This window comes from Aulostomus chinensis, chromosome 15 (assembly GCF_037954235.1).
Source record: "Aulostomus chinensis isolate RoL2024-O1b breed Wild chromosome 15, RoL_Achi_v1.0, whole genome shotgun sequence".
In the NCBI taxonomy this organism is placed as follows: domain Eukaryota; kingdom Metazoa; phylum Chordata; class Actinopteri; order Syngnathiformes; family Aulostomidae; genus Aulostomus; species Aulostomus chinensis.
In genome coordinates, this window is record NC_141334.1 from 24,859,513 (window position 1) to 24,884,029 (window position 24,517).

General features: G+C 44.1%; 2 non-coding genes across 2 annotated transcripts; both read left to right on the forward strand.

Moving 5' to 3' along the window:
- The first annotated feature begins 8,249 nt into the window (after positions 1–8,249).
- On the forward strand, positions 8,250–8,322 carry trnaa-agc (transfer RNA alanine (anticodon AGC)). The gene has a single exon. It is a non-coding gene; the product is annotated as a tRNA-Ala (tRNA).
- Positions 8,323–23,587: 15,265 nt separating this feature from the next.
- Positions 23,588–23,659, forward strand: trnam-cau (transfer RNA methionine (anticodon CAU)). The gene has a single exon. It is a non-coding gene; the product is annotated as a tRNA-Met (tRNA).
- Positions 23,660–24,517: the final 858 nt, after the last annotated feature.

Sequence of the window (24,517 nt, forward strand, 5' to 3'; positions counted from 1 at the left end):
TCCTGCCTTACTGGGTCTGCTTATGTTGTTTTTCCCCATGTCTGATGTTCTGTTTGTTTCCCTGCAGGCCTCAGGAGGAGGGGCCAATTAGTCCAACTGCGAGCACCTGGCCAGTGCTCCCAGGGGTATAAAAGGCTGGCTGATCAGGCCGTTTTCTCTCTTCCTCCACATGCCCGGCACCTTTTGGTTTGGTTGCCTTCGGCCATCTTAGCATTTTATGTTCACACCATACAACACTCTGCACACCATGTCCCATACATACACCACTGATGACACACCTCATACCTGTATTGAGTGTTTTTAGTTATCCTTTCTTTTGTTAAGTAAACTTATCCATTTCTTTATAAACTACTGTGTCCCCCCCTTTTTTTTCTCATGGCTCCTGAGCCAAGTCATGACAAAGTGGGGGCTCGTCCAATTACAGTGTAATTGTGTAGATTGTAAGCCTTGATTGGTTTTGTGATGGTAGTTAATCTGCTAGGGTGAAGCACAGTTTTTTGAGTTGAGAATATGATTGGTTTTTGTTTCAGTGTTGTGGCCAGGCGGTTTAGGTAGGTGTCAGTTGGTGCAGATTTGTTTGTGAGTGCATTATTCTCTGTTAGACATAGCGGCGGTACCCCTTTGGGTTCGTCTTTTTTTTTTTCTTGTATTGTTGCAGTAAACGTGGTTGGAGCAACTGCTCGGGAGCACTTTCTGTAGTTGCAGGGAAGTTGCCATTTTTTGGTTGTTTATCTGCGCTAGCGGAAGCCAGTGCATGAGTACCCGCCGTTAGAACTGCATGAAGGTTGAGTCGAGTTAGATTTGGATAGGTAGAGGGGATAAGCACTGTTTGTGGGTTAATTTGGACCCTGTACCCACCGTGTTGGCACTTGCTTGGCCCTCTGTGGCTGTGGCGTTGTGGGGTTTAGACATTTGGTTTTGTTGCATGATGGCTGATATTACTAATTTTGTTAGTGCTCCATCAGAGGAGTTTTTGGACAGGTGTACAAAAGAGCAGTTTTTAAGAATAGCAGAGCATTATGACATTGGCATTCCTGATAAGCGGTTGAAAGATAATAAAGTGATATTGAAAGCAAACCTAAGGGAAAGTGGGGTTTTGGCTCTTCAGGAAGAAGTATCCGCCCCTCTGGTGTCTAATCTAACTTCTGCTGCTGGGTTGATACCATCAGTTATGGCGACTGGTGGTTTGACATTTGACCAGCAGAAGGAGTTGTTGTTGTTGCACTTGGAGCATGATGGCATAAGACACAAGGCTGATATTGAAAGGGACAGACTAAAGCTTGAGCGGGCAAAGTCGGTTTCAGAGCAGAGGAAGCTTGACTTCATTGAGAATGGGAGGTTGGCTGCTGATGGTTCTTGGGAGGTAGAGCAGTCCTCCTTTAGTCTTGGGTCTACAGAGGAGTCTTTTGATATTTTGGGCAACCTGAAACTGTTGCCAAAGTTTAATGAAAAAGACCCAGAGACATTTTTCTCTTTGTCTGAGTGTGTGGCCGACACAAGGAGGTGGCCGGAGCCTGCTCGTGCTGTAATGTTGCAATGTGTGTTGATTGGGAGAGCCCAAGAGGCTTACTCATCTTTGTCTTTGGCAGAGAGTCAAAAGTATTCGATTGTTAAATAAGCTGTATTGAAGGCGTATGAGTTGGTCCCTGAAGCGTACCGTCAGCGTTTCCGTACATGGAGGAAAGGGGATAAAGAGACACATCTGGAGTTTGTTCGTGATCTAACTGCTCACTTTAGTCACTGGTGTTTGGCCTTGAAGGTTGAAAATTTCGAAGCGCTGTGCGATTTGATAGTCTTGGAGCAGTTTAAGAATTCCATCCCTGAAAGTATTGCTACATATGTAAGTGACCAAAAGGTAAAAACTGCTGCTGAAGTGGCTGCTTTAGCGGATGACTATGTGCTGACGCATAGGCGTAATTTTGGTGGTTTGTGTGCTCGCAGTACTGGATTTGGGGAAGTTTCAGGTGGTGTGTATTTTCCTACCCAGTCATTGAAACCTGACGTGAGGGAGCGTAGCATGCGCAGTGCTGATAGGGTCTGTAACTTTTGCCATAAAAAGGGGCATTGGAAGGCAGATTGTTATGCTTTTAAGTCTAAGGCTAGACCAACTGGTACGGTGGGGCAAGCAAAGGGTGCATGTCTAGCGGTGCCTATGTCAAACAGGTCATCTGTGGGGGTAGTAGGTGATGGGATGCGGGAAGAAGTGCAGACTGGTGAACTGGATTCATTTTTACCTTTTGTATCGGAGGGTTTTGTCTCTCTTGTGGGAAGTGAGGTGAGGGTGCCTGTTGGGCTACTGCCTGATACCGCTGCTTTCGACGCTTTGATCCAAGCTTCAGCATTGCCTTTTTCAGAGGAAAGTGATACTGGGTGTTCTATTCCTGTGCTAGGAATGGGGATGAAAACTTTGCAGGTCCCTTTGCACAACGTCATGCTGTACTCTGACTTGTTCCAGGGCCAAGTTGTTGTTGGTGTGCGTCCGGCACTGCCTATCAGGGGCATCACATTGATTCTGGGTAATGGTGTGGCAGGAGGGCACATTTGGGCAGATGTTCCACTGCCGCCCCCTCCTGTGGTTTCTTCAGTTCCATTGGTGAGACAACCTCTCTCCATCTCGCAGGAAGACCTGAAAGCAGAACAGCAAGCTGATCCGTCTTTAAAGGGTTTGTTTGAGCAGGTGCTTCCCGGTGAGGAGGTAAAAAGTAGCTCTCAGGGCTACTTCAAGCATAGTGATGTGTTGGTACGAAAGTGGGTGCCTCATGGTGACAGTTTTTTTGGGGACCCCATTATTCAGATTGTGTTGCCATTTAAGTTTCGGGAATCAGTGTTGAAACTAGCTCATGAGGAATCTGGACATTTGGGGGTCAGGAAAATCTATGATATGGTTTTGCGAAATTTCTTTTGGCCCCATTTGAAAAAGGATGTTGCGGCACATATTAAAACATGTCATACTTGCCAACTCACTGGGAAACCCAACCAGAGCATAGCTCCTGCTCCTTTGTCACCCATTTCACTGTCTGCCAGCCGTTTGAACATCTGATAATTGATTGTGTGGGTCCACTTCCGCATTCGAAGTCTGGTGCAAGTTATCTCCTAACAGTAATGTGTCAGAGTACTCGTTATCTGGCCGCATACCCATTGCGCACTATTACAACAAGGGCTGTGGTTCGTGCTCTTCCAGTTTATTTCTATTTTTGGTATCCCAAAGATCATCCAAACTGACCAGGGGTCAAACTTCACTTCCCATCTCTTCGCTCAAGTACTGAAACAACTTCATGTCAAGCACAACAAAGCATCTGCTTATCATGCGCAGAGTCAGGGTGCGCTAGAGCGGTTCCTTCAGACTGTGAAGTCTCTGTTACGTGCTTATTGTACTCAGATGGAGAGGGATTGGGAGGAGGGGTTGCCCTGGTTGATGCTAGCTGCTAGGGAGGTAACACAAGAAAGTACTGGTTTCATGTGGGAAAGCAAGCTGTGACGGCCCCCTGCCTTACTGGGTCTGCTTATGTTGTTTTTCCCCATGTCTGATGTTCTGTTTGTTTCCCTGCAGGCCTCAGGAGGAGGGGCCAATTAGTCCAACTGGTAGCACCTGGCCAGTGCTCCCAAGGGTATAAAAGTCTGGCTGATCAGGCCGTTTTCTCTCTTCCTCCACATGCCTGGCACCTTTTGTTTTTTTTGGCTTCGGCCATCTTAGCATTTTATGTTCACACCATACAACACTCTCAACACCATGTCCTATACATACACCACTGATGACACACCTCATACCTGTATTGAGTATTTTTAGTTATCCTTGCTTTTGTTAAGTAAACTTATCCATTTCTTTATAAACTACTGTGTCTCTCCCGTTTTTTTTTTCTCATGGCTCCTGAGCCGAGTCATGACAAAGCAAAGTACACCACACATACACTTGGTACAGAGACGCACACATACAGACAGCCAAGGTCCAAGATGTGACCCCTTGATGGGCTCCTTTGATGTGGACAGCGACTGGACAGGAAGGGTCCTGGTGGAGATTCCCCATCAAGAGCATCATCTCCTGTAAAACAAAAAGGAAATTTACATGCTTCTGTGTCCCTGCGGCCTCTCCTACATTGGCAAAACCACAAGACCTTTAAAAACCAGAATCACAGAACACAGGTGCGCTATCCGCAACCAGGACCCTTCCAGTCCAGTCTCTGTCCACTTCACAGAAGCCCGTCACGGGGTCACCTCATTAAAATACATTGGGATTGAATCCATCAAACCCCCTCACAGAGGTGGGAAAGTGGACACGTTACTCCTCAGGAGGGAACTATTCTGGATAAAGACATTGGGTACTCCAGCATCGAAAGGACTTAATGAGGACTTCAACATGAAGCCATTCCTATGAACTGTTCATGGTCCTCTTTCTGCGATGTTTGAGTGACTTTTTTGATGGCCTTGCGGCCATCGAAATAATTTCCATGTGGTTTATGAAGGTGGTGTTTCATGTACCTCTGACTTTCTTATTTATGTGCCTGCGAGATTCTGCTACTATATTTCTATCTGTGTACTGCTTCAATACAATGGATATGACAGGTACCTTTGGTCCTGTCTAAGGATGGATCAGTTTAAATTATCATATAATTTAAAACATCTTTAGATTCAACATGTTAAATAACCATCCTATTGATAAAGCAATGTCTTAAAGATATTAAGAGGCGCCTCTATATTCTACTAGATTTATACCGGCCGGCCGGCCTGATATGTTTTCCATCTGTTTTAATTTAAAGTCCTATGTATATATGACATAATTATCTTGTGTTTTTTGATGGTTTTATTTTTGTACATATGTATGTATTTGTCATGGTGTGAATAGTGGAAAAAAAAAATTCCTGATCATGTGACCCCTCAGGGTGGATTAAATAATGGAGTCCTGTACACAGGATTTAGCCTGAAGAAGAGCAGCTACGCTCCAAACGCCGCTGTATGGTGATGTGCTAAATAAATGCACAAAGGTGAGCTGATGTGTGCGGACTCTTTTTTGCCTTTCTATATTGATGTGTAGTCCAGCGCCTATTCATGAATTGTGTGCAACTTCTCTACTTTTGCATATCCAGGAATGTCCAATTCCTTTCTGGTACTTGAAGATAGTATAACGTCCATCACGTCACACAGACACACACACACACACACACACACAAACTCACAGCCTGAAATCAGTATAAAAATGTATATCATCTTCTGTATCATTGGAAGACATCTCTGACTGCATTGCTCGTAGGGTTCATTGCTGAGAATAAAGAGGTCCCCCATCTGGCACCTGACACTCAGTCGTCTGATTCCTCTCATCCACCTTTTTCTGCCACGACACCTCATCCCCTCTTGATGTCTTTGGACTGCGGGAAGAAGCCGGAGAACCAGAGAGAACCCACACAGGCACAGGGAGAACATGCAGTCTCACCCAGAACCCACACAGGCACAGGGAGAACATGCAGTCTCACCCAGAAAGACCCTGTGCTTGAGCCAGGGCTAAAACCCAGAACCTTCTTGCTGTGAGGGGACAGTCCTGACCACTGCACCACCGTGTTGGATTTTCTGCAAAATCATGAACTGGCACTTGACAGTGAGAGCATTCAAACCAAACATCCCAGTGTCATCAACATTTCTGTAATTACATGATAGAAGCTGATGAGTTTTTGTATCAGAACAAGAGGAATGTGCTCCATGGAAACAGTAACAATTCTTTATTTTGATTTTGTCCTTCACTCCTACACAAGAGAGTCAAAGAGTCATCTGGCTTGGAGCAGCTGCTGCTTCAGAATGGGACGAGCCTCAGGACTTTCCAGTGAGTGCTGCAAACTTCCACCAGCGCCCACTGCCAGCACGTCTTCATGACGTAGCTGAGAAGAACTCAACAACACCAGAGCACTGAAGAGGATCAGAACACTTCTTTGCTTCCTCATCTCTGTCTATCTGTCTCACCATCTGGAGCTGGGGCCAGGACCTTCACATAGTTTTTCTCTTTTTTTCCAAAAGTGAATGACAAGACTTCCTCTGTATATTAGAATATGAACTACTTAAAACTGCTCATCCCCAGTTTCAGTTAGGATTAAATTGAAAATACAAAAAAAGCTTCCAAACTTAAATCCTGTCACTAAGTGTTGTAAACTGTTTCAAACAAATTCAACTGTTAAATAGTTCAAGTGCTTTCTAATGAAACTGCATGGGCTCTTATATACTTTTTTTGTTCCTTTCATGTCCTCCTGAGATCAAAGACAGAATTCTAGGTACAAATAAATACACGATCAAAGCCCTGATGACATCATCAGAACCCACAAAGGAACAGGGAAAACATGCAGACTCTCCCAGACAGACCCCGTGCTCCAGCCGGGGCTCAAACCTGGAACTTTCTTACTGTGAGGCAGCAGTTCTGACCACTGCACCACTGTGCTGCCAGTAAGTCCATTACCCAGAATTCCTCACTCACAACAGTCATTCCATTAACAGCTCTTATCGTTCAACAGTGATACACTATGACACACCACCTCTCCATGTTTGAGATTGGCCATTTAATGCATGTGTCCAGGGCAATGCCCCTCCCCTTCATGTATTCCTTAAACAAAATTTCCTGGATTGAACAGGATTTCAGTTTGTGATTTTTCAAAGACAACAAAGAAATCTCTGTGGAGTCATCAGACATCTGCACCACTCAGAGCAGACTGGAGCGCTCAGCCTCACTCACCTGTGTGAGCCACAGCAGAGCCACCGTGTGTGATGGAGTTTCATTTTAGGCTCCAAGAGCCTGGATTTAATTGGTGTTTTGTGTGTTTTGAGGCCGACTGGCAGTGATGAATGAATGAACCATTGTTCCATGAGGGAGCTGGTGTCAGGTCAGTCCCTGTTTCTACAAGACCTCCTGCTTCAGAGACAAATGGTGAAACATTCAAAACTCAAATTCCTGTTCTTGTTCCAATCCTGCACTCCTAAAAAAAAGCCTGTTCAACAAATGGTAGAGCAGAGTGGCGCAGCGGAAGCCTGCTGGGCCCATAACCCAGAGATTGATGGATCGAAACCATCCTCTGCTAAATGAAAAGAACAAAATAAACCTGATTGTTTAGAGATGTTTATCTATTAAAACAGGGTGGAAAAGAAACTGGTCTTCCTGCAGAACCACAAACCATTCTGAGTGTTAATAACAGTCTACTTTTGACTGAAGCAGAAGTTTACTGATAGAGGCGTTCAATTTAACCTCACAGATAAATTTCCATTTCTATATTGATGATCTGCAATGGTACGAGGGGGGTGGAGCCTAAACCAGCAGTTTTCGGGTGAAGAGCGAGGTTTATCCTGGAGCGGTCGCCAGTCCGTGACAAGGCCAACACATATAAACAGACTGATTATAAAAATGTTCATCCCCAAGCTTCCATACTTAAATACTGTCACTATGTGTTGGAAACTGTTTAAAACAAATTCTACTGTTAAACAGATTTTTTGTATCTTCAATTTAATTCTAAGTGTTCTGAACAAATTCTACTGTTAAACAGTCAAAATGTTTTCTAATGAAGCTGAATGTGCTCTTGTATACATTTTTATTGTGTTTCTTTCATGTCCTCCTGAGATCAAAGACAGAATTCTAGGTACAAATAAATACACTATCAAAACCCTGATGACATCATCATGAAGTCTGACTTTGATCTGGAGGCTCTTGCTTTAATCTTGACTATGATCTGACTCATGATTTCTGACAGGTTGCTGTTTCCACTCCAGAGCCAACAGTAGTTGATCCTATCAGACCATTCTGATGAGCTCAGCTTTTCACTTCATCAATTGAATCACTAATGTGAATATGTTTAGCTTCATGATGTTGGGGGAGGGTTTGTTCAGATGATTCTAGGAGAATCAATGATGACATCAATATTTAACATGAACATCAATCAAGAACGACTTGTTTGAACTGAACATACTGGATACTGTGGTGCCTGATGAGGACACAACTGTGGTACAAAGTTGCAAAAGATGGTTTTTGGAGGGAGATTTAGAAAAGATGGTTTCCAAATCAAATCAGTTGTTACAAGGGAAAGTCTGCACATCAACACACACACACACACACACACACACACACACACACACACACTCCCACTGACTAACACATATTTTTCATCACGTAAACCACACTGGAGGATTGAAAAAGATTCCACATGTTGGTCAACCAGAGAAGCTTCAACTGGTGAATCACACAACCATGCATGAAGGTCAAGGTGCATTATCTGCTGTAGCCATTAGCAGGGGAATTAGCTCAAATGGTAGAGCGCTCGCTTAGCATGCGAGAGGTAGAGGGATCGATGCCCTCATTCTCCAGAATACTTGAGCTTCTTATGTTGTTGATCAGAGGAGCTGCTGTTTGAAGAATGCTGATGTTTGTCCACAAGTGTGAGAAAGTATCACCCTGCTACTGGAAATGTGAATGAACACGTGCTCAGGTCAAAGCTGGAATGAAACCAGTGACATTGAACCACCAACATAGTGAAGGAGTTCATCCTGCAGGTTGATGGCAGCTTTTAAATTCATTCAACATTGATTAGGTTCCCCTCTCCTGCTGAATCACCATCCAGAACCTGGTCAAGAGGAGACTAGAGTTCAGGAGGTGATGTGACAGCTGGTTGGACAACCAAGCATCCAGAGCTGTCCAGTCTGAGATCCCAACTCCACACCATCGAGAGCCTCCTGGATGATGTCCTCAAGCAGCAGTCCCTGTTTTTCTCCTGGCTGGACGTGATGCACCTGGATGGCCCCGCAGCTCTGAGAATCCAGCAAATAATGTTGCTCTCGGCTCATCTGATATCCATCCTCTCCTGTGTATGTCGGTTGTGGAGAAGGGGAAGCGGATTTCTTTTCCTCAAATCTCTCCAGATGTCCTTCTTCAGGTGTCAAACTACTTTGCGGTGCTCAAAGAGCTCCCTGACCATGTGGCTACGGGTGCCTCGACCTCTCTGGAGCAGCCTGTCCAGAGTGGATCCAATGGTTTCCCATGGGAAACGCTGTGATTGTCCCTCTCCTCTTGCTGTCTCATACTCTGTGAGTGCATCTACTGGTCCTTCACCATCGTCCCTGCTGCTAGGTGGGGCACTGGTTATGACTAAAGCCACTCGTAACATCACCTCGAGCTGAGACTTGCCGGTTGATACTGCTTCATTCAACTCTGCTGCCTCTGCCACTGCCCTCGCTGGTGAGGCTGACAGCAGGTTTTCTCTCTCATCTGAACTCTCATTTTATGATGGTGGCTGAAATCCTTGTAATTGGTGATTCAATCATCAGGTCTGTTGAACTCCCAGGTGCTTTCACCAACTGTCTTCCTGGTGCCAAAGTTGTGGACGTTATCAAACTGTCCCCAGAACTCATCGATCTCCACCCCTCAGCTCACATTCTGATTATACTGGTGTGCACCAATGACGTCATGAAGAGGCAGCCAATCACACTTCTTGACCAACTCCAGTCTCTTGTAATTTCAATTCTGTGTTTCTTCTGGCCCCATCCCTGCTCCTTCCAAATGCAGGGAGCATTTCAGCCGTCTTTACGGTCTGCATGAATGGCTGAAAGACTTCTGGACTGCAACTGGTTCTGGTTTTATCAGCAACTTTGACTGTTTTTGGACCGATCCTGTCCTTCACAGATCTGATGGCCCACACCCCAACATGAAAGGTGTTTGACAAAACTTCATGAAGTTCATTGCTTTTCATTCTGATTGATGCTCATGTCAGCATGACCCTGAACCAGTAGCCACTCCCACTCATCATGAAAAGCATCTTTCCTCCCTCAATAATTTACCTGCCACCATACAGGTGTCAAGTACTCCAGTACATTACACAGCAAGACTGTCAAAAAAATCTGTTAGTATGTGTTTGCACAGGTGGGTTCTGTCTGACCTGATTACTATTAAAATACTTCCTGCTAGTCAGTTTAGTCACTCACTTTCAAAGGGTTGTCTGTGGAATCTAAGAGCCATCTTTAATTGGTAATGATTTTATTTTAGCACATTTTATTTTCCTTGTTGAAACTTGGTCAGATTCCGATGTTCCTGTCATTCAGGCGTCCTCATGGTCATAGTTTTTGGAATAACCTTAGGCTCTCTGTTTGGGGGCGGGGGGGGGGGGGGGCTGCTTCACTAGGATAAATGCTGAGTGGAAATGGAAATCCTCAACAGTGTGATCTCATTATCACAAAAGTTTGAAAAAATGGACTCAAAGTGAGCTGGGTAGGACGCTGTCACAGGAGCTGAATGAATGAGTAGGTTCTCTTTTTCATGGGACGTGGATGAGAGTGAAACAAGAACTTCCTGGATTCAAAAGGACTTTAGTTTGTTGGCATTTTTTCAAAGAAACCAACAAAATCTCTGAGTGGTGCAGATGTCTGATGACTCCACAGAGCAGACTGGAGCGCTCAGCCTCAGTCACCTGTGTGAGCCACAGCGGAGCCACCGTGTGTGATGGAGTTTCATTTTTGGCTCCAAGAGACTGGATTTAATTGGTGTTTTGTGTGTTTTGAGGCCTACTGGCAGCGACGAATGAATGAACGATTGTTCCATGAAGGAGCTGGTGTCAGGTCAGTCCCTGTTGCTACAAGACCTCCTGCTTCTGAGACAAAAGGTGAAACATTCAAGACTCAAATTCCTGTTCTTGTCACAATCCTGCACTCCTAAAGCAAAGCCTGTTCAACAAGTGGTAGAGCAGAGTGGTGCAGCGGAAGCGTGCTGGGCCCATAACCCAGAGGTCGATGGATCAAAACCATCCTCTGCTAAATGAAAAGACCAAAATAAACCTGATTGTTTAGAGATGTTTATCTGTTAAAACAGGGTGGAAAAGAAACTGGTCTTCCTGGAGAACAACAAACCATTCTGAGTGTTAATAACAGTCTACTTTTGACTGAAGCAGAAATTTTACTGATAGAGGCGTTCATTTTAACCTCACAGAAAAATTTCCATTTCTACACTGTAAACCCGAACAGTACTACGAACTCAAAAGTATTGTGAGAACAGCAATCAAAATTGGCTATCAAGTCAACCAAACTTTAAATTGCCAAGTGTTCCGAACGAGTAACGTAGTTTTAATTTAATGCTACTTAAGTTGTCTGAGTGATCATCTCGGCCTTACTCAAAACCTTTGAATGCGCGGATGCATGCAGCCTAATGACATAAGCATGTCGCTACATTGGCGGGACCGAATGAAGCCAGAAAAATCCAACCAACATGGAGGACGTGAAGCGAGGGGTACGAGTCGGTCTTCGAGGTTAAGAAAATTGCAAGTGTAAGGGAAAACACTTCAAAAGTCACTTTCATATTGTTTAATCACATTAATACCGCAATGAAATTGCTTTTTTAGTGTGTCTGTGCTTTTTTCATGTTCAGTCTAACATGCGGCCTTAAGGCCACGAGGACCTGTTGCGTGAACGGAGAGCAACGGTCATAATGACGATAGTTCCTTTCAGTCGGTATTAGTATCTTTGAATGTGTGTGCTGATAATGTTAAGATTAGATTGGAATAAACCTTTTTGTTTAGAGATGTTTATCTGTTAAAACAGGGTGGAAAAGAAACTGGTCTTCCTGCAGAACCACAAACCATTCTGAGTGTTAATAACAGTCTACTTTTGACTGAAGCAGAAGTTTATTTTATATACATATAAAATAAATGAATATGTAAATATATATTTTTGAAGGAGGCTTCATGGTGGTGCAGTGGTCAGCACTGTTGCCTCATAGCAAGAAGGTTCTGGATTTGAGTCCCGGCTCGGGCACGGGATCTTTCTGTGTGAGTCTGCATGTCCTCCCTGTGCCTGTGTGGGTTCTCAATGGTCCTGCGGCTTCTACCCACCATCCAAAGACATGCAATTGGGCACTCGGCTTATTGATAGTCTAAATTGACCGTATGGTATGAAAGTGAGTGTGAATGGTTGTTTGTCCCTATATGTTGGCCTTGCGATGGACTGGTGACCTGTCCAGGGTGAACCCCACCTCTCCCCTGTTGATGCTGGGATAGGCTCCAGCCCCCTGCGACCCTTAAAGTATGAATAAGTGGAAGACAATGGATGGATTGAAATTTATAAAGGTGTTTGTGATTCAACCTAACAGATAAATTTCCATGTCTATACTGATTATCTGCAATGGTTTAGGGGGTGGAGCCCATCCCTGCAGCCTTTGGGCGAGAGGTGGGGTTCACCCTGGATGGGTCACTAGTCCATGACAGGGCCAACACATATAGACAGACAACCATTGGCTCTCCCAGTCATGCCTACTGTCAATTTAGAGTCTGGATGAACCTCTGTAGCAGAATGAGACCTGTGTCGACGTTAAACATTTCAGCCCACATAAAGTCGGGAGTCATGTGGGAAAGCTAGCAAAGTACACCTCACATACACATGGTACAGAGACACACACATACAGACAGCCAAAGACAAGATGTGACCCCTTGACGGGCTCCTGTGATGTGGACAGTGACCGGACTGGAAGGGTCCTGGTGGAGATTCCCCATCAAGAACATCATCTCCTGTATAACCAAAAATGACATTTACATGCTTCTGTGTCCCTGCGGCCTCTCCTATATTGGCAAAACCACAAGACCTTTAAAAACCAGAATCACAGAACACAGGTGCGCTATCCGCAACCAGGACCCTTCCAGTCCAGTCTCTGTCCACGTCACAGAAGCCCGTCACGGGGTCACCTTATTAAAATACATCAGGATTGAATCCATCAAACCCCCTCGCAGAGGTGGGAATGTGGACACGTTACTCCTCAGGAGGGAACTATTCTGGATAAATACATTGGGTACTCCAGAATCAAAAGGACTTAATGAGGACTTCAACATGAAGCCATTCCTATAAACTTATCATGGTCCACTTTCTGCGATGTTTGAGTGACTTTTTTGATGGTCTTGCGGCCATTGAAATAATTTCCATGTGGTTTATGAAGGTGGTGTTTCATGTACCTCTGACTTTCTTATGCATGTGCCTGCGAGATTCTTCCTCTATATTTCTATCTGTGTACTGCTTCAATACAATGGATATGACAGGTACCTTTGGTCCTGTCTAAGGATGGATCAGTTTAGATTATCATATAATTTAAAACATCTTTAGATTCAACATGTTAAATAACCATCCTATTGATAAAGCAATTTCTTAAAAATATTAAGAGGCGCCTCTATATTCTACTAGATTTATCCCGGCCGGCCAGCCTCATGTGTTTTCCATCTGTTTTAATTTAAAGTCCTATGTATATATGACATTACAATTATCTTGTGTTTTTTGATGTGTTCATTTTTGTACATATGTATGTATTTATTTGTCACGATGTGAATCGTGGAAAAAAAAAAAACCCTGATCATGTGACCCCTCGGGGTGGATTAAAAGATGGCGTCCTGTACACAGGATTTAGCCTGAAGAAGAGCGGCTACGCTCCAAACGCCGCTGTATGGTGATGTGCGAAATAAATTCACAAAAGTGAGCTGATGTTTGCGGACTCTTTTTTGCCTTTCTATATTGATGTGTAGTCCAGCACCTATTCATGGGATGTGCGCAACTTCTCTACTTTTGCATATCCAGGAATGTCCAATTCCTTTGTGGTACCTGAAGATAGTATAAAGTCCATCACGTCACACAAACACACACACACACAGCTTGAAATCAGTATAAAAATGTGTGTCATCTTCTGTATCATTGGAAGACATCTCTGACTGCATTGCTTGTAGGATTCTAGGAGGATTGTAGGAGCTGTCCAGTCTGAGATCCACACCATCGAGAGCCTGCTGGATGATGTCCTCAAGCAGCAGTCCCTGTTTGTCTCCTGGCTGGACGCGCTGCACCTGGATGGCCCCGCAGCTCTGAGAATCCAGGAAATAGTTTTGCTCTTGGCTCATCTGATGTCCATCCTCTCCTGCGTACGTTGGTTGTGGAGAAGGGGAGACGGATTTCTTTTCCTCAATTCTCTCCAGATGTCCTTCTTGTGTGTCAAACTACTTTGCTCAAAGAGCTCCCTGACCCAGTGGCTACGGGTGCCTCGACCTCTCTGGAGCAGCCCGTCCTGAGTGGATCCAACAGTTTCCCATGGGAAACGCTGTGGTTGTCTCTCTCCTCTTGCTGTCTCCAACTCTGAGAGCGCTTCTACTGGTCCTTCACCATCGTCCCTGCTGCTGGGTGGAGCACTGGTGATGACTAAAGCCACTGGTAACATCACCTCTAGCTGAGACTTGCCGGTTGATACTGCTTCATTAAACTGTGCTGCCTCTGCCACTGCCCTCGCTGGTGAGGCTGACAGCAGGTTTTCTCTCTCATCTGAACTCTGTGTTTACGATGGTGGCTGAAATCCTGGTCATTGGTGATTCAATCATCAGGTCTGTTGAACTCCTAGGTGCTATCACCAACTATCTTCCTGGTGCCAAAGTTATGGACGTTATCAAACTGTCCCCAGTACTCATCGATCTCCACCCCTCAGCTCACATTCTGATTATACAGGTGTGCACCAATGACATCATGAGGAGGCAGTCAATCACACTTCATGACCAACTCCAGTCTCTTGTAATTTCAATTCTGTGTTTCTTCTGGCCCCATCCCTGCTCCTTCCAAATGCAGGGAGCATTCCAGTCGTCTTTACGGTCTGCATGAATGGCTGAAAGACTTCTGGACTGCAACTGGTTCTGGTTTTATCAGCAACTTTGACTGTTTTTGGACCGATCCTGTCCTTCACAGATCTGATGGCCCACACCCCAGCATGAAAGGAGTTTGACAAAACTTCATGAAGTTCATTGCTTTTCATTCTGATTGATGCTCATGTCAGCATGACCCTGAGCCAGTAGCCACTCCCACTCATCATGAAGAGCATCTTTCCTCCCTCAATAATTTACCAGCCACCATACAGGTGTCAAGTACTCCAGGACATTACACAGCAAGACTGTCAAAAAAATCTGTTTGTATGCGTTTGCACAGGTGGGTTCTGTCTGACTTGATTACTATTAAAATACTTCCTGCTCGTCAGTTTAGTCACTCACTTTCAAAGGGTTGTCTGTGGAATCTAAGAGCCATCTTTTATTGTGAATGATTTTATTTTAGCACATTTTATTTTCCTTGTTGAAACTTGGTCAGAGTCTGAAGTTCCTTTCATGAAGACATGTCCTCATGGTCATAGTTTTTGGAATAATCTTAGGCTCTCTGTTTTGAGGGGGGGCTGCTTCACTTGGATAAATGCTGAGTGGAAATGGAAATCCTCTCCAGTTTGATCTCGTTATGATGAAGGATCTTTTAAAGGATTTTAACAGAAGAGGAACGATCTAAGTACTTCTCTCAACTTACTGCTGCTAACCCCCATAACCCTAGGCTGCTTTTCAAGACCATCAGTTCCCTGATCCACCGCCCTCCTGTGACTGCTGAAGTAACTTCTTTTGAGAGATGTCAATCTTTTCGTTCCTTTTTGTTCATAAGGTCTCAAACATCAGAACCTCAAATGTTCCATCTCTGTTTACTTCATCATACAGAAAACTGGACCACACCTTCAGGTCTTCACTGTAACAAATTGCTGTGTATTTACGGTGGATTTACAACAGTATTCTACTGTATTTCATGATAATTGTAAAATACTGTTAAATATTCATCCCTTTCCTGTAAATTTACAGATAAAATGGCCAGTTAACAATGACATCGAGACAAAGGTCAGATAAGTTAATTTAACAGCACTAAACAGTATTTGAAATGAATTGCTTTAAATTTACAGTGGATTACAACACGATATTACAGTACTTTATAATAATTGTAAACTACTGTTTTATATCCATGCTGACATGTTGATTAACAACTAATGCTCAGTCAATAACAAACTTAATTTCACAGCATGAAACAGTATTTTCTTCAAACCAGTGGAAACCAGTGTCAATTGCAGCCAGAGCAGCGCATGGAGAGCAGGGAATGTAAATTCATGCTCATCTCCTAAAGCTGAAGTGTCCACTGTCGTTTTGTCTGCATGATTCTTGAACTGTTGACTTTTCAATTGATTGTTCAGTCCTTTTCAATATTTCAGGTTGCTAAAGCAAGCTCTGTTGCTAGCTTGAGCCCAAGCCTTGTTGCTCGCCTTCAAAAAGTGTTTTTCATTGTTTTTATTGTAGTTCATGTGTCATAACCACCGTTCCTTCAGTCGGTAGGGGTGGGGGGCGATGAAACTATCGCTGGCCTGCATGATAATATCTAATCACTGTTAGAGCTGGCCCGCTGGATTATTGCATGCACCGCTAATACACTACAAATCCCACAATGCACCGTAAGTGAGTTAGCGTGTCAATCGGGAGCCCGCGAGCGCAAGTCCTCTTGCACTCATTCATCAGCACTCTAAAGGCATGTTCAGACTTGGTACAGAAATGGTAAAAATCTTGGTATATCATCCACCAGAAATTTCTTGTAGAGAAATATTTCCATGATAAATGACTATGGAAAGCTCCCAATAAGAAGTGAATACACCTGATTTTTGAAATTTATAATAATTATTAATGTTCTGATATGCTTTGCAGGCTTTGTTAATTTCAGGTTCAATTCATGCAATAAGGTCATTTGCAAGGTCTCAATAAACACTGAACCAGTCTGGCCCTCGACTTTTACCAATTTTTAAAATTTTGGCCAACTGTGTATTTGAGTTTGACACCCCTGTCTTAGAAACTACAAATAAATTGCCAATTACAATGTGGAACTAACTTGTGTCAACTTGTGATATTACAGAGCTGCCTGTGCTCCTCAAACGCAAAGGAAGGATCTTCCACAAGTTTAGATTTAGTATGTTAGTATATCACATGATTTTTGTGGTCAAAGATAGACATTTAACTAAAGCAAAATAATCTTGTGTGACGTGTGCTAAGACATGCACTCATATGTTAACATATGTTAGGCATATGTGGACCCACAGTTGCACACCCAGTGCTTCTTGTAAGTGTGTTTTTCCTGGATGTCATAGAACTTTCCAAAAGTTCAGAACATTTAAATCTCACAGCGACCGCCACTGCTGTCCACTTCCCAAGATACTAATGGAGATAGTGCTGTGAACAATCAGAAGTCTGCCCAGAGGCTGTGGAAGAAAATCAGTTCTTCAGAAATTTAGCAATGTTTTATCTCAAGTTGCAAGTCAAATTTCTCCTCCCAGCTTCTGTGATTCAGGCTATCATAGAGGACTATCAACAGATGCACGACATTCGTCAGTCGAACCTGCTTTTCAAACTCTAGTAAAAGCTTGCAAATCTTGGTCTTGCAGAAACTGACATAGAGAATGTTATTGATACACGATGATGTGAAGATCCTTTCAGAAAATGTAACACCCAAACACTGAAAACTGACCAGGGGCCTCATGTATCAATGAGATTTACGCAAGAAAAACGTGCGTTCGCAAGGATCGAAGTACGAGTTTGAAGTCGAAGTACGAGTTTAAAGTGGTACTTCGAGTTAAAAAAAAAGTTGAAGGAACAAAAAACTAAGATAACAGCAAAAAAGACAAAAGTGTTCCTTAAAAAAAAGTTGAAGGAGAAAAAGAAAAAGTGGAAGGAAATAAAGACAAAATGTCAGGGGAAAAAATAAAAATTGAGTAGAAAAAAAAAACTTAGGAGAAAAAATAAAGCATTAGGATATAAAAAACAAAGTTGTAGGAGAAAAAAATCAAGTGTGAGGCGAATGTCCCCTAGGGGGCACAAATTCAACAACCCTTTGTTTCAATAGAGATATAAAAAAAAATTCTACTGGAAATTGTTTTATGAAAATGTACTTACCAGCTCAGAAGAGCAGAAGTGCTGTAGTAAAATATCCCTGGGATCTTGCAGTCTTTGTGATGAAGGCACAAAAGTGAAGTCTGTGCGCACCGCTGAGCCATTAAACCCGTTCAAGTCACTTGAGCATGCGCTGACGTGATTTGACCAACAAGACGAACGCGCTTGAATTTTAAAGCATGTCGTCTTGTTGTGCGGACAAGGAAATTCTATTTCGACCAACCATAGGGGGTTGCTTGTTGAGGAAACAGTTCTGTAAATTGAATACAAAATACTCTTATTTTGAGTCAGATCAATGAAAAAACTTAATATAGACCAACATTAGCTCGTTATCTTTTTTACAGTGTGGAAGATGAATTAATCTCAACCAGTTATGGTAGGAGTGAGAATTGGGAAAATAGGAGAAAGGCTCTAGGTGGGTTCCTTCATGAAAAAGCTGAAGGGGCTTTGATTAAAAATAGTCTCCACTATCAAAGACACACATGCCCCAACATCCTTCTTCTTTAAGCCTGAGAAAAAGGTCAGAGAGAATAATGTGATGATGCATCTCAAGCTTCCAAATGGAGTCACAACAACAGGTCCAGTAAAGATGAGGAAGCTGGCAATAGATTTGTACACTGATCTCTTGAGTGCTGGGAGCTGTGAACTGGAGTGTGTGGAGGAGATCCGGGAAGGACGACCACAGCTGAGTGCAGCACAGGCAGCTCGCTGGAGGCCCCATGTCCTTTGAGGAAATGACTGCAGCAGTTCAACAGCTCAGCTGTGGTCAAGCCTCAGGAGTTCATGGACTTCCCTCAGAGTTCTACAAGGGGTTCTGGACTTTGATTGGTAAAGACTTGTATGAGGTTTTCATGGAATGCTTGGATTCTGGGACCTTGCCATTAAGTTGTATGAGGGCAATCTTAACATTATTACCCAAAAAATAGACCTGGGGTTGCTAAAAACCTGGAGACCAGTGCCGTTGTTATGTACAGACTATAAGATAATGGCAAAATGTCTTTCTAGCAGACTCAAGAAATTCATGGACAGTGTTATTCACTCCAGTCAAACATACTGTGTCCCTGAACGCACAATTATGGACAACCTATTCCTAATCAGAGACATTATTGACATTTCCAAGTTACAGGATTTAGATGTATATCTTTTTTCAATTGATCAAGAAAAGGCTTTTGACAGAGGCGATGGCAGGTTTCCAGTTTAAAACACTTGAAGGTTTGGGCTTTGGTAAAAAGTTCATTTCATGGATTAAGTTGTTGTATTCTGAGGCCAGTGTCCTTTTAAAGGTGGGGGGAGGACTCAGTCGACCAGTGGCGTCAGACAAGGTTGTCCCTTATCCGGGATCTTGTGTTCTCTGGCCATGAGCCTCTCTTAAACCAGCTAAGGCAGGGTCTCTCAGGGCTGGCCTTCTCTGACAACAGTGATACGTCTGCTTACACTGATGACGTTACAGTGTTCCTAACAGGTCAAAAGGATGTCATAATTCTTTTTTAAAAAATTTGCTTTATATGAGCAAGCATCCTCTGCAAAAGTTAACTGGTCCAAGTCTGAAGGTCTGCTGTTAGGTAAGTGGAGAAATAAAGAGAAGCCAGTATTCCCAGCTGGGCTTCAGTGGAACACTGAGGGGATGAAATTCTTCAGTGTTTTCCTGGGCAGTGAGAGCTTTGTGAGTAAAAACTGGGAGGGTGTAGTTGAGAAAGTCTGTGCCCGATTGTCAAGGTGGACTTGGATCCAGCCTCTCTGTGGAGCTGTGGCTACAAACAGACATGCAGACACTGCTTCTACTTCAATAGTGAGGAGTCTCTGCAGCTTTGTGGCTTGGATGTCCAAGACTGAGTCCTCTCTTCTCAGTGCTGCGTCAGCTGCTAAGTGATTTAGACGACAGCTTGTTTGTATTTGGGCCCTGACACGTAGCGGCACAGCAGAGCCGTGTCCCTCTGGTCAACTTCCTCATCAGTCAGGCTAAAATGAGCATCTGGCTGAGTAGAAGACACAAAATGAAAGGTCTGGGGTCGACTGAGGCCACACTCATGTTCAAAGGTTTAGTTGCCACTCAGGTGAAAGTTGAGTTGACATCTTACAGGATGATGTCTCACGTAGAAAGATTGGTGACTGTTTGGGGGGGGGAGTGTTTTATGTACTGTGGTCGACCTCTGAATCACAGAATGTCTGCTCCTGTTTGTGTTTTTGCTGTAGATGTTGATTGATGTTTGTTGTTCATTAATGTAGGTAATATATTGGATGATTAAATGTCAAGCTCTCTCTCTCTCTCTCTCTCTCTTGGAGTGTGTAACTTTTGGCCCACTTTGTACCTGTAAACCCACCATGAAATCTGCATTGTGCTCCTTCTTGGAGAGAGCAAGAGGCTTGCAGCACCTGGTATCCCAACAGTCTCCATCCAAGTACTAACCAGACCCAATCAGGCTTAACCTCTGAGATCAGACCAGATCAGGTGTTCACAGGCTGGTGGGGCCTTGAGCCGACGGGAAGGCCTCATGTTGGTCTGTAGTGATCCCAGTGATCATAGTGATCACATGCAGTTCAACATTTCAGAACCTGACCAGACCAGAGCTCCCTGTGCTGACACACCTAGCAGGTGGCTGCTAAATGGCCCTGATTTCTCCAGGACCCTGCAAAGCCTGCAGGTCTTCCTGCTCAAACTCCAGATTTTCAAAGATGAGGTTCAGTCTCCAGTGAGCCGTCCAGTGAACTGCTGGCAGAGTTGCTGAACTTGAGCTTTGGTAAAATCCCACCTCTGCCGAGAGTCAGGAAAGGCAGGCCTGCTCTCCTGGGACACTCCCAAAAATACTGACAAGCACTTCTAAAAGCCTGGTGGGTGAGAAGAGCTGTGTTCAAATGCCAACAGGAGCTTTGAAATGAATATTTTTCATAAAAACAGAACAGGAGACAGAAGAGTGATCACTAAAACTCTCAGGCAGAGTGTGACATCTTCTAAAAACATTGAAAAGATGAGTAAAACCATAGAAGCGGTCCTGTCTAGTCAGTGGTAACAAGTTACCTGTTGAGTGAGTCCAGGTGTGCTGTCTATGATCCTGTTAAAAACCCTCCACACCAGACAGCTGCTGTGTTTGTGGGATCTGTGGATCCTGCTGGAAGAAGCAGGATGGAGCTCTGAATGCTTCCTGTCTCAAAGAGCTTCTCTATGCAGCTCACATCCCCTCCAAAATACATGAACCCATCAGATTAAATGTTGAAACGTGTCGTTTAAACTGTTTAAAAAGCCGTCTTGTCCAGGAGGAGCGCATTTTATAGGTGCCATAGAGATTTTGAAGGGGGTATTAATTCTTGTTCTGTGGTGTGATATGTAACCCCTCAAAAAATGGTTGGGTCTGTGATGGCTCAGAACCTTCCTAAAAGGCTCTCTGAAACCGCTATGTTACCATGTTGGGTTTAGAATGCGTCGTTTGTCCCTATTGGGGTCGTTTCTGACCTTATCTGGCAACCTCATTATTTATGCAAGTGCATGAGTTGAAGGCAATGGGTTGCCGTTTTTTTATCTGGCAACCTCATTTAACTAAGACTCCGTGATTGGCTGCCCTCACTGTCCCTGAAAAGAACTCCCACTTTCTCGGCGACTGCTACTGTCAATTGACAACATTCCATATCATACAAAAACATTCGTAAGATAAGATACCAAGTAGCCACGGCCCAGTCGCAGATCCAGCTGAATATGCAGTGGCGGGGTGGCCGTCGGGACAACCGGGAGTTTTCCTGGTGGCCTGGCCCCTTGGTAGCCTGCCTGGCTGGCGAGATTCCTTCCCCCTCAAGCCAGGCCAGGTAGCGACAGACAGCGCAGATAAAAAAAAGGTGTCAATTCTATCGAGGCCATTCATTCAATCAATCTGCTCAGTCACTGCTGCTTCAGTCTCCTGTTTGAGTCGCGCGAGGCGAGTGACACGAGAGAGCTGCACTCACTCGGCTCGTTCGCATAATCGTCCCCTCCTGAAATATGTCGAAGGGGTGTGTGTGAAAGGGGTGGGTTCAGCGTGTGTAAGTGTGTGTGGGGGGGGGGGGGGAACTGACTGAACTGTGATGTAACACTTCAGCCAAAAACACATTTGTCCGTTTTCCCGCGGCGATTTAAAAAAGGGGAGATACTTCAAACAGAGGTTATGACACTGCCTCACACTTCGTGTTTCTTCCCCACAACTGGGGGACGTTGAATAAACACCAAAAACACGAAAACAATGATTTTCATTCTAGGGGACCTTTGAAATTCCTCATCATTGCCACCTCCAGGAGTGAAGCCTCCCGTGACCCAAGAGGCTCCAGCTGGTAAAGCTCTCTAACATTTCTCCACCACCTCGTGAACCTTAGCTGTAGCATCCAAGCCAGTGCCCCCCCCCCCCCCAGCCTCCTCCACACGATGACTTCATTGAATGACCAAAGGGCCTCATCAAGAGCTCTGTCAGGTGCCTCTGCTGTGGAGGGTCTATCTGTCCGTCCACATTCAGACTGAAACAACGACTCTGCTAGAATCAAACTACTCAGGATGAAACAAACCAATGTTGAGATCAAGGAGCAACTCACCAGCTGATCAAGAGTCCTCAGCACCAGTAAAGCCTGGTCCTGGTCCCTGGGTGGGCTCCAACCACCAGCCTCTGGGTTAACAGCAGAGCACTGACCGATTGCACCACAGAGACTCTGAGTCTCCTGCTGTTCATGAAGAGTTTTCAGACTAAATTCAGTGTGTGAGGTCCACACTGCACATTTGAGGGAATATGAAGGACAGATGAGAGTCTGATTGTCATGGCGAAAGCCTTCACCACCAGAGCTGAAACAGCCCCACCATCTTAACCCCCCCAGACCAAACAGGCTTCAACAGAAACAGACACACCTCCTATACATGCAAACAAACAAGACAGTGATATTGTATGATAAGATGCTGAAAGATATTTCCATGTTTTATGTTCTGGTCTGTGCCTTTTTCATCACACAAGTTTTAAAAAATGGACTCAAAGTGAGCTGGGTAGAACGCTTTCACAGAAGCTGAATGAATGAGTGGGTTCTGCAAGACTGTAAAAAAAAAACCTGTTAGTTTGTGTTTGCACAGGTGGGTTCTGTCTGACATGATTACTATTAAAATACTTCCTGCTAGTCAGTTTAGTCACTCACTTTCAAAGGGTTGTCTGTGGAATCTAAGAGCCATCTTTAATTGGTAATGATTTTATTTTAGCACATTTTATTTTCCTTGTTGAAACTTGGTCAGAGTCTGAAGTTCCTCTCATTCAGGCGTCTTCATGGTCATAGTTTTTGGAATAATCTGAGGTTCTCCAATTGGGGGTGGGGGTGGGGGGGCTGCTTCACTTGGATAAATGCTGAGTGGAAATGGAAATCCTCAACAGTGTGATCTCGTTATCACACAAGTTTTAGTTTTAGAAGCTGAATGAATGAGTAGGTTCTCTTTTTCATGGGACGTGGATGAGAGTGAAACAAGAACTTCCTGGATTCAACAGCATTTTAGTTTGTTGGCTTTTGTTCAAAGAGACCAACCAAATCTCTGAGTGGTGCAGATGTCTGATGACTCCACAGAGCAGACTGGAGCGCTCAGCCTCACCCACCTGTGTGAGCCACAGCGGAGCCACCGTGTGTGATGGAGTTTCATTTTAGGCTCCAAGAGCCTGGATTTAATTGGTGTTTTTTTTGTGTTTTGAGGCCGACTGGCAGCGATGAATGAATGAACCATTGTTCCATGAGGGAGCTGGTGTCAGGTCAGTCCCTGTTTCTACAAGACCTCCTGCTTCAGAGACAAATGGTGAAACATTCAAAACTCAAATTCCTGTTCTTGTCACAATCCTGCACTCCTAAAGCAAAGCCTGTTCAATAAGTGGTAGAGCAGAGTGGCGCAGCGGAAGCGTGCTGGGCCCATAACCCAGAGGTCGATGGATCGAAACCATCCTCTGCTAAATGAAAAGAACAAAATAAACGTGATTGTTTAGAGATGTTTATCTGTTAAAACAGGGTGGAAAAGAAACTGGTCTCCCTGCAGAACCACAAAACATTCTGAGTGTTAATAACAGTCCACTTTTGACTGAAGCAGAAGTTTACTGATAGAGGTGTTCAATTTAACCTCACAGATAAATTTCCATTTCTATACTGATGATCTGCAATGGTACGAGGGGGGTGGAGCCTATCCCAGCAGTTTTCAGACGAGGGGCAGGGTTTATCCTGGATAAGTCGCCAGTCCATGGCAGGACCAATGCATTTCAAATGAAGCTGAATGTGCTCTTATATACTTTTTTATTGTGTTTCTTTCATGTCCTCCTGAAATCAAAGACAGAATTCTAGGTACAACTAAATACACTGTCAAAGCCCTAATGACATCATCATGAATTCTGACTTTGATCTGGAGGCTCTTGCTTCAAATAAAATCAGTTGTTACAAGGAAAATCTGCACATAAAGACACAAGCACACACACACACACACACACACACACACACACACACACACACACGCTCCCAGTGGCTACCCAGCGGGCAAAATTTTTTTTGACTACTATCATAAATGGCTTGCAGAGGTTAAGACATCCTCATTTTTGGAAAAAGATCCTACAAAGGGATCAATCCTACATCAGGTTACTGTGCTACACATTGTAAGTCAAAATATTTGACATCAAATTAACGTTGCTGCTTTATACCTGACATCAAATTGGTGTGAGTTTGATGCGCATTCAGTGCTTCGGCGGCATTCCACCGAGTTTTAAGTGCGCCGACACCGCCTTGTGTGTGTGTGTGTGTGTGTGGGGGGGGGGGCATAGCAGAGG